The sequence below is a fragment of the Geospiza fortis genome, unplaced genomic scaffold, assembly GCF_000277835.1.
Source record: "Geospiza fortis unplaced genomic scaffold, GeoFor_1.0 scaffold138, whole genome shotgun sequence".
NCBI lineage: Eukaryota > Metazoa > Chordata > Aves > Passeriformes > Thraupidae > Geospiza > Geospiza fortis.
The window spans coordinates 12,011,820-12,025,223 of NW_005054307.1; the positions used below are offsets into that span (position 1 = coordinate 12,011,820).

Genomic DNA, 13,404 nt, shown 5'->3' on the forward strand with positions numbered 1-13,404 from the left:
AAATGATCAGTGACCTCACACACACAAGTCCATGGGACTGGATGGGATCCAGCCACAGGAACTGAGGGAGCTGAACAAAGTGCTCACTGAGTCCCTTTCAAACATTTACCAGCAAACCCAGCTGACTGGGGAGGTCTCAGTTCGCAAAAGGTTTCCAAATGCAATGCCCATCGAGGAGTTAGAAGGAAGATCCAGGGAACTACAGGTCTCCCAGTCTGACCTTGGTGCCAGGGAAGGTCATGGAGCACATCCTCTGGAGTGCCACCACACTGCACGCACATGACAGCCAGGGGATCAGGCCCAGCCAGCACAGCCAAAGGCAGGTCCTGCTTGACTGACCTGATCTCCTTTTCTGTGATAAGATGACCACTTAGGGGATGGGTGAAAGGCTGTGGATGTGCCCACCTGCACTTCAGGAAAGCCTCTCCCACCATGTCCCACAGCATCTCCTGCAGGAACTGGCTGCTCATGGCTTGGCTGGGGCTCTGCTGGATGGGTGGGAAACTGTTGGCACGGCCGGGCCCAGAGGCTGCTGGTGAATGGAATTGCACCCAGCAGCGCTGCCCAGGGCTCAGTGCTGGCACAGCTCTGTTTCTTGTCTTTGTCAATGATCCACATGAGGGGATCCAGGGCACCCTCAGGCCCTGCAGACACAGCGAGCTGGGTGGGAGTGTTGAGCTGCTGGAGGGCAGGAAGGCTCTGCAGGGGGATCTGCACAGGCTGCACTGATGGGGAGAGCCCAGAGCTCTGAGGTCCAACAAGGCCAAGTGCCTGGGGCTGCTCCTGCCCTTGGCTCACAACAACCCCTGCAGCTCCAGCCTGGGGCAGGCTGGCTGCAAAGATGCCTGGAGGGAAAGGTGCTGGGGGTGCTGCTCAACAGCAGCTGAACATGAGCCACAGAGTGCCCAGGTGGCCAAGAGGCCAATGGCATCCTGGCCTGGATCAGCAATGGAGTGGCCAGCAGGGCCAGGGCAGTGATCATCCCCCTGATCATCCTCACTCAGCACTGGTGAGGCCACACCTTGAATTCTGGGTTCAGGTCTGTGCCCCTCACTACAAGAAGGACATTGAGGTGCTCGAGAATGTCCAGAGAAGGGCAATGGAGCTGGGGATGTTTAGCCTGGAGAAAGGGAGGCTCAGAGGAGACCTTATTGCTCTCTACAGCTACCTGAGATAAGAGGCTGTGGCAAGGTGGGGACTGGCCTCTTTCCCAGGTAATAAGATCTAGGACAAGAGGAAATGGCCTCAAGTTTTGCCAGGGGAGTTTTAGATTACATATCAGGAAAAGTTTCTTCAGCAAAAGAGTTTTCAAGCACTGTAACAGGCTGCCCAGGGAAGTGGTGGAATTGCCATCCCTGAAGGTATTTAAAAGACCATGTGTGGATGTGACATTTGGTGGGCTTCATAGGGCTGGATTAATGGTTAGAGTCAATGATCTGAATGGCCTTTCCCAACCTAAATGATTCCATGATTAAATCACAGTTTAAGACACAACATTTTAAACACTTACTTAATTGCCTATCTAATATTTTTCCAGCAAAGACACAGAGAGTATCTCCATTTTGACTTATTAAAAAAGCCTCTAAATGAAACAGAACAGTCATCTTAGCTTCTTGTCACTGTTACCATCCTGTGTTTTAGCACTCTAGCATGAACCAGGAATGAAATCTGTTGACTCTAATATTCCATCAAGACGATTAAACAACACCCCTCCCCCCTCCCTAAAATGCAGTTATGCCACAAAACCAGACCGGATGCTTCCCCTACTCAATAACCAAAAGATATAAAAATGTTTTATTCTAACTACATGCCAAGCTGTTAACAATGACTGTCTTCATAACGGCCAAATAAAAGTGAACAAAGCAAAGAACACACAATTAGAGCGGTTTAAGGCATGAAATCGTGTTTGCCTCAGAAGGCAAAATGCAGTAACCGTCTTTGATGTTTGCAGCATCTTTGGCAACGACTGCAGAGCCAAATCTTTGTTATCATCAGTGGTTTGCCATTTTATTTATTTTTAAGGAATTCTTTATGACATACCTCTTCTAATCACCATTTCCGATAATGAACAGGCACATATCAAGCGGTTTGCATTACAGAGCCATCAGCACAGAACAACAGTCAGAGGTGAGTGACCCCAGGGACCATCTCCACAACTACAGCAAAGCTTCTCCCTGACACTAATCCTGCCTGTCATTCTCCCACTGTGCTCTAACCACACTGACATCCGCCCGCTGCACTGCAAGCTTAACGGGGCCCTTCCTGACTTTTTACTGTCTCCCCCAATCAATGGTTCAAGCGTGCTCTTTTCACCATGTCCAAATGGCAGCTTCACTCATAATCAAAGTGCATTGCTCCCGTTAAAGGGCTTCCCGAAAGGCTTCACCATTTGCATTCATTTGCAAAGCAAACTACTTTTATTCACTTTGTTCTGCTATCAAGAGTGTTCCCTGAAGCAGATAAATTGGCATAAATACAACCTGCCACTTAAAAGACAGTAAATAATAGCCAATAGTAGCAAGGATTTTATCAATCGTCCTGGTTTGGATCCATGTAGTCCTTTATTCAATGCTGAAAGTCTCAAACATTCATAGTTTTTAATACAAGAATAAAATGAATTATCTCTGATGATTCAAGCACAAGATGCTTAAGTAACGTGTTTGTATGTGAGAGATCTCACACATACATTGCTTGCATTATACAATTACACCATAGCCTACAGAAGAAATGACATACATGGAAAAATCTCCACATTGCAAAACTGCAAGCCTTATTACTTTTACTGGTTTAAACATGTCAATATACTATACACACCTTTACATTATACTCCATATAGATATTTTAAATTAAAATATTTCTCAGGGATTTTTGTAAAGAAAGCTTTCCAGTGCTGAATGTTCTACTTATAAAAAAATTATCACTGTAATCTAAATAAAGAATTCTTCTAAAGAGTTCTGGTTAAAAGCCTTTTGTTTAAAAATCAAATTTCATACTTTAAAATTAGGGTTAATATGTGGTTTACTGTAATTTTCTATTTAATTTGTACTAAAACTTGGTGGTTTGTTCGTTTGTGGGGTATTTATAATAGATTCACAGCTACATTCACAGCTAGTCACTCTTACCATATCCAAAGCATATCTAAACAATTACACATGGAAATCAAGATGATCTTTCCACTGATATACAGACGTCAGAAGCTTTCTGCTAAGTTTTATTTTCAGACTTTTCTGTAAGCTTTGATTTGTGCTCACAGTTCTACTAACCACTTTTAAATATGACAGAACTCTTGAGGTTATCTTCCTAAAAATGGACAAAACTACAATCATTCTGCAGATCTGTAGTTAATTACACAGCTAATTCCGGGCACATGAATTCATTAGCTACATTAAAATATCAACTTCCTAATCTTATTTCAAGCTGACACTAGTTTTAGTATTTGAAGATCTAAAACACTTATAAATTTGGAAAATCTCTGAAAAAGTTTTTTGTTTTTTTAGAAAATCCACTCTCAGCAGCAAAAGCTGTAAAGGAGCTTTTGTGAATTTGCAATTCCTCAGCAACAGTTAATTGTGTCTTTAGATGCAACAGCGCCTACTGTGATCCAAGTACTACAAGCAACTACGAGGGTGGTCATGGTGTGAATGTATTCTCCCTGTTCTAATCTGTAGCCAACTGTAACTGCAAGAGTCAAATGAATGCATAAACATACTGCTTTGTCACCTAAAACCATGTGTGTCCAATATTACTGAAACACTGGGCCAAAATTCATCTCTACAGTAAAGCAATGGAAGATACCACATGGTGAGGGGACAGCTGTTGTTACTACACAAGCATTCAGATTTTGTATCCAAAAAGCCCCATTCTGGGATTAATTCCCCATACTGAATACAAAATTAAAAGTACAGAGTTATGGCCTAAAGTCTTTAAAATGAAAATAAGCTACAAGTGTAGATACAAAAAAAATCATAGCATTCCCATAAATAATAATCCTTTAGCATGATTTATTGTACATAGCTGGCAATATTGAGGGATTAGTTCACCCAAACCGCCATGCACTTTCCATAGAAAAGAAATATGAATGTGGTTTATTGTTCAGCATCACTCTTACATGGGCATCTGCACTTGGCAATTCCATCCCACCTCTTTCAGCATGACAGCTTTACACTATAAGGATTTTTTAAAATATGAGCAACACTATTTTCAATTACATTAAAAGCAAGTTTTTAGACAACAAAGCATTTCTTGTCAAGATAAGTCTGACTCATTTAATCCTGTTAATAAGTATAAAACTATATATGCTTTTATTGATAAAATGGGAAAGTGGCTGGTATTTGAGTTTTAAAGGAAACTTTCAGAGCCATTTACAGTACCTTGACATTGAAATAATTTGATTTTTCTAGATTAAATTTTAGCTTTAAATAATCTCTTCCTGTCATCAATATACTGTATATTCTGTATAATTAAATATATATATACATTGCATAATTAAAATCACTGTTGTATGGAAGTTTGGCTAAAGTTTCGATCTATTTAGAACTTTGCGCTACATTTCATTTAATTTTGGTGATTCACTGATTTTGAGCACATCTAGTCCCAGACCTTGCACATAAAGCATGTGGCAGTATCTTTTTAAAAATACCTGTACAAGTATTTTTGAACCAAGGGTCCTAGTAAAACTGTGGACAATTCTGCAAATCAGAAAACATTTAATCTACAAGATGGTGGTGTTTTGATTCAGTAACTAAGGAACAGAATGTGAAAGTTTTCAGATTTTTTTTTGCTCATAATGTCTTATTTTTATTACAATAATCTTCTACATTGTCACAATCTCTTGCTTTACATACAAGTGTGAAGTCAGTCTTGTTTTATCTAGTCTAATACACATTTGTCATTGTGATCTTGCTGTTGCTGAACACAAAGGGTCTTGCTCCAGTTCTAAAGATCTCTTGCGAAACTCTCAAGATCAGCTAAAGGGTATTAATCATCTGAACTCATCATATTCAAAGCCACATGTTCATATATAACCCTTTGGTCCTTCAAGGCTCTTACTCACATCCAACTTTCACTAGTACTGTTTTTATTAGGTGAGCCAACAAAAACAAAGACAGCTATGCTGTTTCAGAGCAATGGTCAGAGCAGGTCAGTAAGCGCATCATTTCTGCTCAGGGAGTGCAGCAGCAGAAAACTTTGTGATAACAAGAAAGATTATGTTTATCATTCATTCTTTTCAGTCCCACCCTGCTCTGAAAAAACATGGACCATATGCACATACAGGAATTAGGAGAAGGCAAGCATATAGGTTACCTACCATCCCCCTAATATTCTCCCACCTCCAGTTATTTTCACCTCAAGCAATTTCTCTAGCCTGATATATTTTATCTATTTAGATTTATTTATCTCAATTAATCTGTTTTTCCATTTTTTCCAGTTACCCATGAACCTATGTAAACTTTCTAGATTTGCAACATCATGTTCATGAGGAGCTGCACTTATCCGCTACTCACTATACAAGAATTCAGCTTATTTTGTGTTTGAACCTGACTCCCACCAGCTTTGATCACATCTGGCTCTTGGCTTTCAGAGAGTCACCTCCAAATAGTCTGCATCTACTGATTTCCATGTCACTTACAAATTTGTTCAAAAATACCTCTCAAGAATATTTCTCTGTAAGTTTTCTCTTTCTGGCTCAAGAGCTCTGATCTACTCACCTGTAAAGCCATGTTACACATAATACTTCCCACGATGCCTTTTTCTAAACCACCTGCAATTCCATTGCAACCAACCTCTTTGAAATGAGGTACCACACTGCACAGAGCAGGATTAACAGTAAGTTAACAGTGGAATAAGGATTCTTCTGTTTTGCTCTCTATTCTTTTCCTAATAATTTCTAACAATTTGCATGGGGTTTTGGCATGCTCCTGAGCTGATATTCTCAATGAAGCCAGCACGGATAACTTCTCAAGGATCAAGGTCAGCTCAGAGCTCATTATCTTGCACATGAAGTTTGGACAGTCATCCACTGTATCAATCTTTGCATCACTTTGTATTTATATACCGGGAAACTTTGCTGCCGCTTTATTGCCCAAGCAGTCAAACTCCTAAGATCACTCTGCAGTTTTTCAGTGTTTGCTCTCATGCTCACTGTTCCACACAATACTACCATTGACAAACTCTCTCACCTCAAGAATCATCTTTTTACCATATTACCATTTTCATTATATGAATACACTGAACAGCAAAATTCCTAGCAGAAATTCAGCCAAACTGCACTGCTAACCTTGCTCTATTGAAAGAGGTATTTATTTCTACCCTCCACTTCACATCTTTTAATTAATGATTTGTTTGGGAAATAGCCTCTCATATTCTATGACTGTTTTCTTTCCTTGGAAACCTATGAGCCTTGTTAAACCCTTCTGGAAAATCAAGCAGAGACTATCAATCAGATCACTTTCTCCTTGCATATTTGTTAATCTTTCTCTGAAGCACAAAGGGTTTAAGGCAGGACTTCCCATTATAGAAGCAATGTTCAGGACTCCCTGCAGGTCATATTTACCTGATGCTCACGAATTCTTCTCTTTCTATCAGTTTTTTGTTAGTTTTCTCTAAAGAGTTGTTGAAAGTACAGGCCTGTAAAGGTCCCTGAATTCCACCAACAACTTAATAAATATGAGAATGACACATTTGCCATTTCAGTCCCTAGGCACCCACGAATATAAACAGTTACTTGAATTATTTAATCCTTAAATTTTCTTTGAACTCTGTATTGCACATCCTCTGGTCCCAGCAACTTAAATCATTTAATCTTAAACAATATATTACAGAGGTTTAAAAGAACATTAATTTTAGAATTTTTCAAAGCAACTACATGTAAACATGAAGGTATAAGTAACTGTCTTCTCTTATAAAGTTGTCAAAATAATAACCTAATCATAACCATTTTTTGTTTATACTATTCCTCAAACAGGACTGCCTTTGGCATTAAAAGCATTAAAATATTAAACAATGTATGTAAGTAGACAACATGTCTTAGAGAAGAGCAAGAACCTAAGAACAGAAGCATTAAGTTTCATCTGCCTCAGTCTCAGGTCTTCTACCACATGCAGAAACAAATGGTTTAGGACAGAGATTCTTTCCTTCCTCACAGCTGTCCCCAACATGGATTAGCGATTCCCTAAGCATAAAGTTGAATCCATTTTGCTTACAAAGCCAATGATGAAGTTGTCCACTCTAAACCAACATCATAAGCTGGCTTCCTATACATTCAGTTTCTCACTTCTTACCATACCCTGCTGCCTTTTCATTTCTCTGTCCCATATATTTCTGCTGTGCTCTACAGCTTCAGATATAATATAGGAGGGAGAAGGAAAAAAACCCCACATTAAAAAATAAAACCCCCCAAAACCCCCACTAGCAGGAAGCCATTTACTTTCTAAACCCACAGCTGAAGGGAGTGCATAGGAGAAGATAGTACTCCTAGGAGAGATTTTTTTAGACCTTGCCTGTTTGACAATGAGGGTTTCACAGACATTTCGATCAGTGGTGCCCGGAATAACTCTGTTAGCCCTTGCAATTCACTGCACTATAGATAATTTCCAGCACTGAACAGATCCTTGCAGATTTATATGAAACTCCTCTAGTGACACTTTGCAATAACAAAAATGTATCTGTTTCCTGTTCTTGACAAGATTACTCTAAAGATTTTCCTTTCCATCTTAACATTACTTTGCAACTATAAGAAGTCTTGCTGACAGAACCTGTCAAAACCTTTATAAAATCCAAGTGCATTGTAAAGCTCTAACAGTAAGGCATAACTTTTCTTTAAATTCACACTGACTTCTTACTATTATTTTTAAATTGGAACTCCTAATAGTACAATTCATTTCATAACTTCAAAAAATTACCCAGTATGGAATTCATGCTAACCAGTCTGTACTTCCCAGAATCCTCAAGCAACCTCAAAAATTGGTATCCTATTTCTGTCTTTCATTTCAAGGCTCATTTAAGTAATTGCTAAAATATTAACAGCAGTATTAAAGGGATTTGATATTAGAGTTATTTTCAGGTCAACGAATGGTGAAGACCATTGTTCCAAGCAATTTGTTATTTATCATCCTCAGATGAACACTTCAATCTAAAACATTCCCTTCTCACTTGTCTTCAATACATGATGTCAAAAGTCTCTAAAACTTCCTTGTAGAAAACATGGGTGAAAAGGACTTTTGGCCCTAGCATCTTCTAGAAACTGCTTTATATTTTGATCATCCAGTATTTCATCTAAATCCTTGATAGTGTTCCTTTCTCTGTTTCTTGGGAAAACAAAAAGTTGTAATTTTTTGTTCTTGGGCTTACCTTATTCTGGATTTGCATAAGCCTTTCCCTTTTTGACGTTCCTCACCACACTGACTCCCAAAGTAGCTATCTTCACTTTTTAGTCTGAGACAAGAATAACTTAATTCCAGTAAAATGTTTGTATCTGTGATTCCTCCTCTGGCTACCATATTAATTATTCACAATTCTGACAATTTGGTTTTACCTTCAAGCTATATGTTAACCCATCCTAACTGCACATGAACAGATGATCTGTAAGCACTGAAACAAGCAAAACAAAAAAACCAAAGCCTCCATCCAAAAAAACCAAAACCAAAATTCAACTCAGAGTTTAAGTATATTACAAACCAAAATGCAAATATGTCCATAAACACATAATGCCAATACAACAGATACAATTTTGGGAAAACAAAACCAGTTGCCATCTATTCAGAAAAAACAACTCAAGTATTTTTTCACAAGTAGACTTCACAGCTAATGCAGGTCAAAAAGTAATTACTATTCAGCTCTCATTCCTGAGATCTGCCTCTCTCTCTCTCTATATATATACACATGTATCTTACTTAACCTCAGCAGGAAGCAGTAATGAATAAGAGATTCTCCCACCACCACCTTCAGCAGTATTATTTGGTGCTGCCAGGATATTCCTCCATTTGGAATAAGCCATACCTTAAGACTGAAGAATTTGTTTTCAAAAAGACAGACAAAAATCAAGGGAGGAGGAGGAGAATTACATTTTTAAAATTTATGATTATATTCAGAAAGTTGCAGATACTTGAAAATCAGTATTAACCCATCATCTTACAGAAAAGGTGGCAAACAGACTTGAAAAATAAGCACAAGACGTGCTGTACACTCACAAGATGAGTGCTATTATTCTACATTCATTCCAACATCTTTGGCTTTCACTTCTACCCACTGGCCTTTCTCTGTCTTCCTCCCAGACCAAGCAAACCTTTAATAACAAGTATTTTCTCCCATAAAGGTCCCTCTCCAAGTATCAGTAGACACCATTTCCAGCCCTTCAGTAATTCCTAGATTTTCTTTATATAGATTTTCTTACACCTTTTTTTAATGTAAATCTCTAAATGACAAAAAGCCATTCAGAGCTGATTTTCCTTCCCCTTTCCTACTCATTATTTATTCCTACTTCAGGAATTCAGAGCCAAGAGGAGTCTTTAATACTGACTTTAAAAAAGCTCCAGTTCTTCATCAATAATTTGTAGAGGAAGGCACAGATAAGCAATAACTCTTAGGTTTTGCAGAACAAGAATACCTCAAAAACAACTTTATATTACTTCAATAAAAATATTTTCTTATCAATAGAGCTGAAAGTGGTCAAAAACAACAACTTGTTAATGCCTAGCCATTGATATGAAGTAATCTGGTTAAAGCTACATCACTTTGGAAAAATGGGATGTAAAAGAATGAAAACACTTTGTATTTAATTGCAAAAAGTTTTAGAAATATGACAGAAAAAGTGAGACTTTTTTATCAGCTGACTGTGGGCAGAATTTTGATAGTTAAGGCAGCCTCTCTGAAAGGAGGGGAGGGGCTGCCCTATGTTGGGCACTGCAGACCCACTGCAGGACACAGCTGAGCCCATGAGCCAAGCTGGTGGCACCTCTGGCAACACCTGGTGGCACCACATTCAGGAATGGGCAAAGTGCTGCCCAGAAGAGTGAGGGGAAGCGTGAGGAACAGCCCTGCAGGCGCCAAGGTCAGAGGAGAGCAGACAGTCCCTGGCAGCCTGTGGAATACACCATGATGCTTCCTGAGAAGGAGCCACACTGAAGCAGGAAAAAGTGGGAGAAGGAAGGAGTGGCAGAGAGGAACAGACTGATCAAATGCTCCCTACCCCAGCCCTCTGGGCCACTGGGAGCAGGGAGGAAGGAGAAAAATTGGGAAAGGAGTGAAGTTGAGACTTTGACTTCAAGGGGAGTGGGAGAAAGGTGTTCTAGGTTTTGTCTTGATTTCTCACAATCCAACTCTGGCGATAAATTGAATTTTTCCCAAGTCAAGTCTATTTTGTCCACGGCACCAATGGATTATTTGATCTCCATACCTTTACCTCAACCCATGAGCTTTTTCATCTTATTTTCTCAGCCAGTTGTGCTGAGAATAAGGAGTGAAAGAGTGGCTGGGTAAGGACCTGGCAGCAGCCTCAGAACACCCACTGAAGAATTATGAAATACCAAAATAAATGGTTTGTATCTAGGAGAAGTTCTGGGGAAGAAGGTTTTGGAGATATCCCCTGAAAACTAAAGGAGATTACCAGCATCTACAATTGCTGCTGTTGGTTGCAACAGAACAAACACCACATTTTAAAGTAAAACTCTCCTAGCAATAAAACTACCTCTGCAAGAAATAAATATAAAAAATTTATTAGTTATTGATATAGCCTAACAAACTGGTTGAATTTCTTATACCAACTAATGATATTTTAAAGAAAGTTACTTCCTCAGTGATTTAGGTGCTTCTGAAAAAAAATTATATACATTTTTCTCTTTTTTTTTTTTTTACCACCTTATAAAAAAAGAAAATCTTCCATGGATGTCTATATCCTAAAAATGTTATTGTCACCCCTTTTAAGTGGCAGAACATACTAGCTGACTTCACTTCAATGCTGAAGCCCTTTCATGATCACAAAGGTTCAAAGAAATTACAATAAAAATTATAATTCTGTAAAACACAAATAAAATGAGCACATATGAAAAGGGGACACAACCAAAAAAGAAGTTGCTAGACTATAAATGTCTTAATTTAAAGTTAGAGAACAATTACTCCCTACACAGTCCTCAAATAGTATCAGAAGCCTAAATGAACTAATGAACTTTCTATCCCTGGTTTTCTTTAACTAGAGGTGTTTAGAAGAATCACTTCTATTTCAGTTTTACTTGATCAGGAAGATACAAGACATCATTTATATCTGATGAATAAGATGTTTCTCCCAGAATACTTTCTTAAGTCAATTAAAATTGGCATCACCCTGGAATTGTCTGAGACTAGGATTAAAGTCCACGAGTAAATACACACCACTTAATACAGTACAGGACTGCAAAGCAGCTGAGGTTGGAAGGCACCTCTGGAGGTCATCTGCTCCAACACCTGGCTCAAGCAGGTCCACCAGAGCCAAGTTCAATGGATTATGACCAGACAGTTTTTTAATATCTGTCTCCAAGGAGGGAGACTCCACCACTTTGCTGGGCTACCTGTGCCAGTGGTCTGCCACTCTCACAATAAGAGAGCATTCCTGATGTTCACAAAGACACTCACATTTGCAACCACTCTTGTATCCTGAGCCACAAAGCCCTTAGAACAGTTGAATTTGGGTGAAGGTGCAAGTAATTTATCAATTAGGAAATTGTTAAGAAAAATAAAATGTCTTTCAAAGTTGTACTTCTTAAAATTCTACACAATTTTCTTACATTGTACTCTTTCTCCTTTCTTAAGCAGATCCACCAGTCATGATGACACTGCTGTTTGAAGACACTACGTTATGAGGTTGGGACTGGAACTGAAAGACTGTTCTGGTTCTGGTCAGAAGGGGGTTAATTTTTGCAGTAGCCAGAAGGAAGGACAGTTAGGACCCAGAGGTTGTTCTGTACCACCTCATATCATCTTCTGGGCAAGGGCTCCCTTTTGGGTGGCAGGGACAGAGATCAGGCATTGTCAGGGATTTCTGTGGGAGTTGAGCAATGACATGAGAATGTTCACCTTTGCCTGTAAACTGTCATTACTACTGTTCTGTTCTTTCTTATCTCATTGCTGTTTCCAGTAAATTGTTCCTATCTCAACCCATGATCTTAATTTTTTGTACTTCCAATTCTCCTCTGCAGCCCACTACAGCGAGAGGGGGAGTGATCAAGTAGCAGCACATGGTTTGGAGTGTTTCATAAGTGGGAAACAGGATTCCAAACACACAAGACTGTTCTGTGACATCCTCACCAGCAACAGTCTCTTTAAATGATACTAAGAGCCCTTCTTGGTAGTGAAGCTGCTGTGTCATCACCACAGCATTTAATCGAGGCACAGTTCATGGCAATACCTGGACTTGTGTAACAGAAAGAAATACAACTAGATGTCTTAAGATTCATCTCAGTCCTAAGACACAATTTTCCATGAAACAGAATTGAAGACCAGAAAAAAAGATACTCTAAAATTCTGGTTCTTTGCAAAGACCAGCATATCTTAAGAACTTTACGAATCTGGTAATATAATTGGGATGGCATTAAATAAAGTGCATGATACTTTCAATTTATATATAGGCTGGAAACTCATCAACTGCAAGTGATATAGAACCAGGTTTACTGGTAGAAGGGTCACTACAAACTTCCACTGTTATTCAGAGATTAAAACCACAGAAGACACTATAAAATGGATGAAATAAGGTCCTTCCAGAGACACAGAATCTCATTTGAGAAAACACAACATCTTTTTAGGCCAGGTTTTGTTTTGCTTAATCAGAATTTTCTGATTATGTTCACACCCCTACAGCCAGTAACCTGAACAGAACAGAGTAACACATCACACAAGAGGGACATGAGCACTTGGCTTATTATTTACCAGAAGTTTATTCTGGACATTAGAAACTGCTTCCATGTGATTTTCAGCATGCTAAAAGGACTTGGAGGGTTCAGAGGGGAAAAGAAAATCTTAATCCATTCTGGTAAGGACCTTGTTCCACAGCAAGTTCTCTCCGGCATTAACATAAAAATGTGTTAACTAGCTGTTTGCAGTGCATCAACTCATAAACAGCTTTCTTTTTAAAAGAAGGAGCTAAAGCCAAAGAAATAAAGCACCTGTCTCTAGCAATATGTACCTGAAAAAGGCCACTGCTCTAAAATGTAATTTTTCACACTTCAGGTTCTACCAGGCTTTGGGTTCAGACTTAACACAAAGCTTCCTCTAACCTAGAGCTGTTAACATGACCACGTACATGCATGGATATTTCAAATGCCCATCTATATTATCATAAAGCAATCTGAGTATTCCTTCTATTAAATAGATAGTTTTTTAAAACATGAAAAATAATTTGAATTCCAACATATTTTTATGGCTTTTGAAATTAAATTG

The 13,404-nt window shown here is 38.9% G+C and overlaps 1 protein-coding gene across 1 annotated transcript in view; it reads right to left on the reverse strand.

The window, feature by feature from the left end:
* Positions 1-13,404, reverse strand: part of DNAJC1 (DnaJ heat shock protein family (Hsp40) member C1) — a 167,562-nt gene that overhangs the window by 15,630 nt on the left and 138,528 nt on the right. The gene's annotated exons all lie outside the window — the stretch shown is intronic.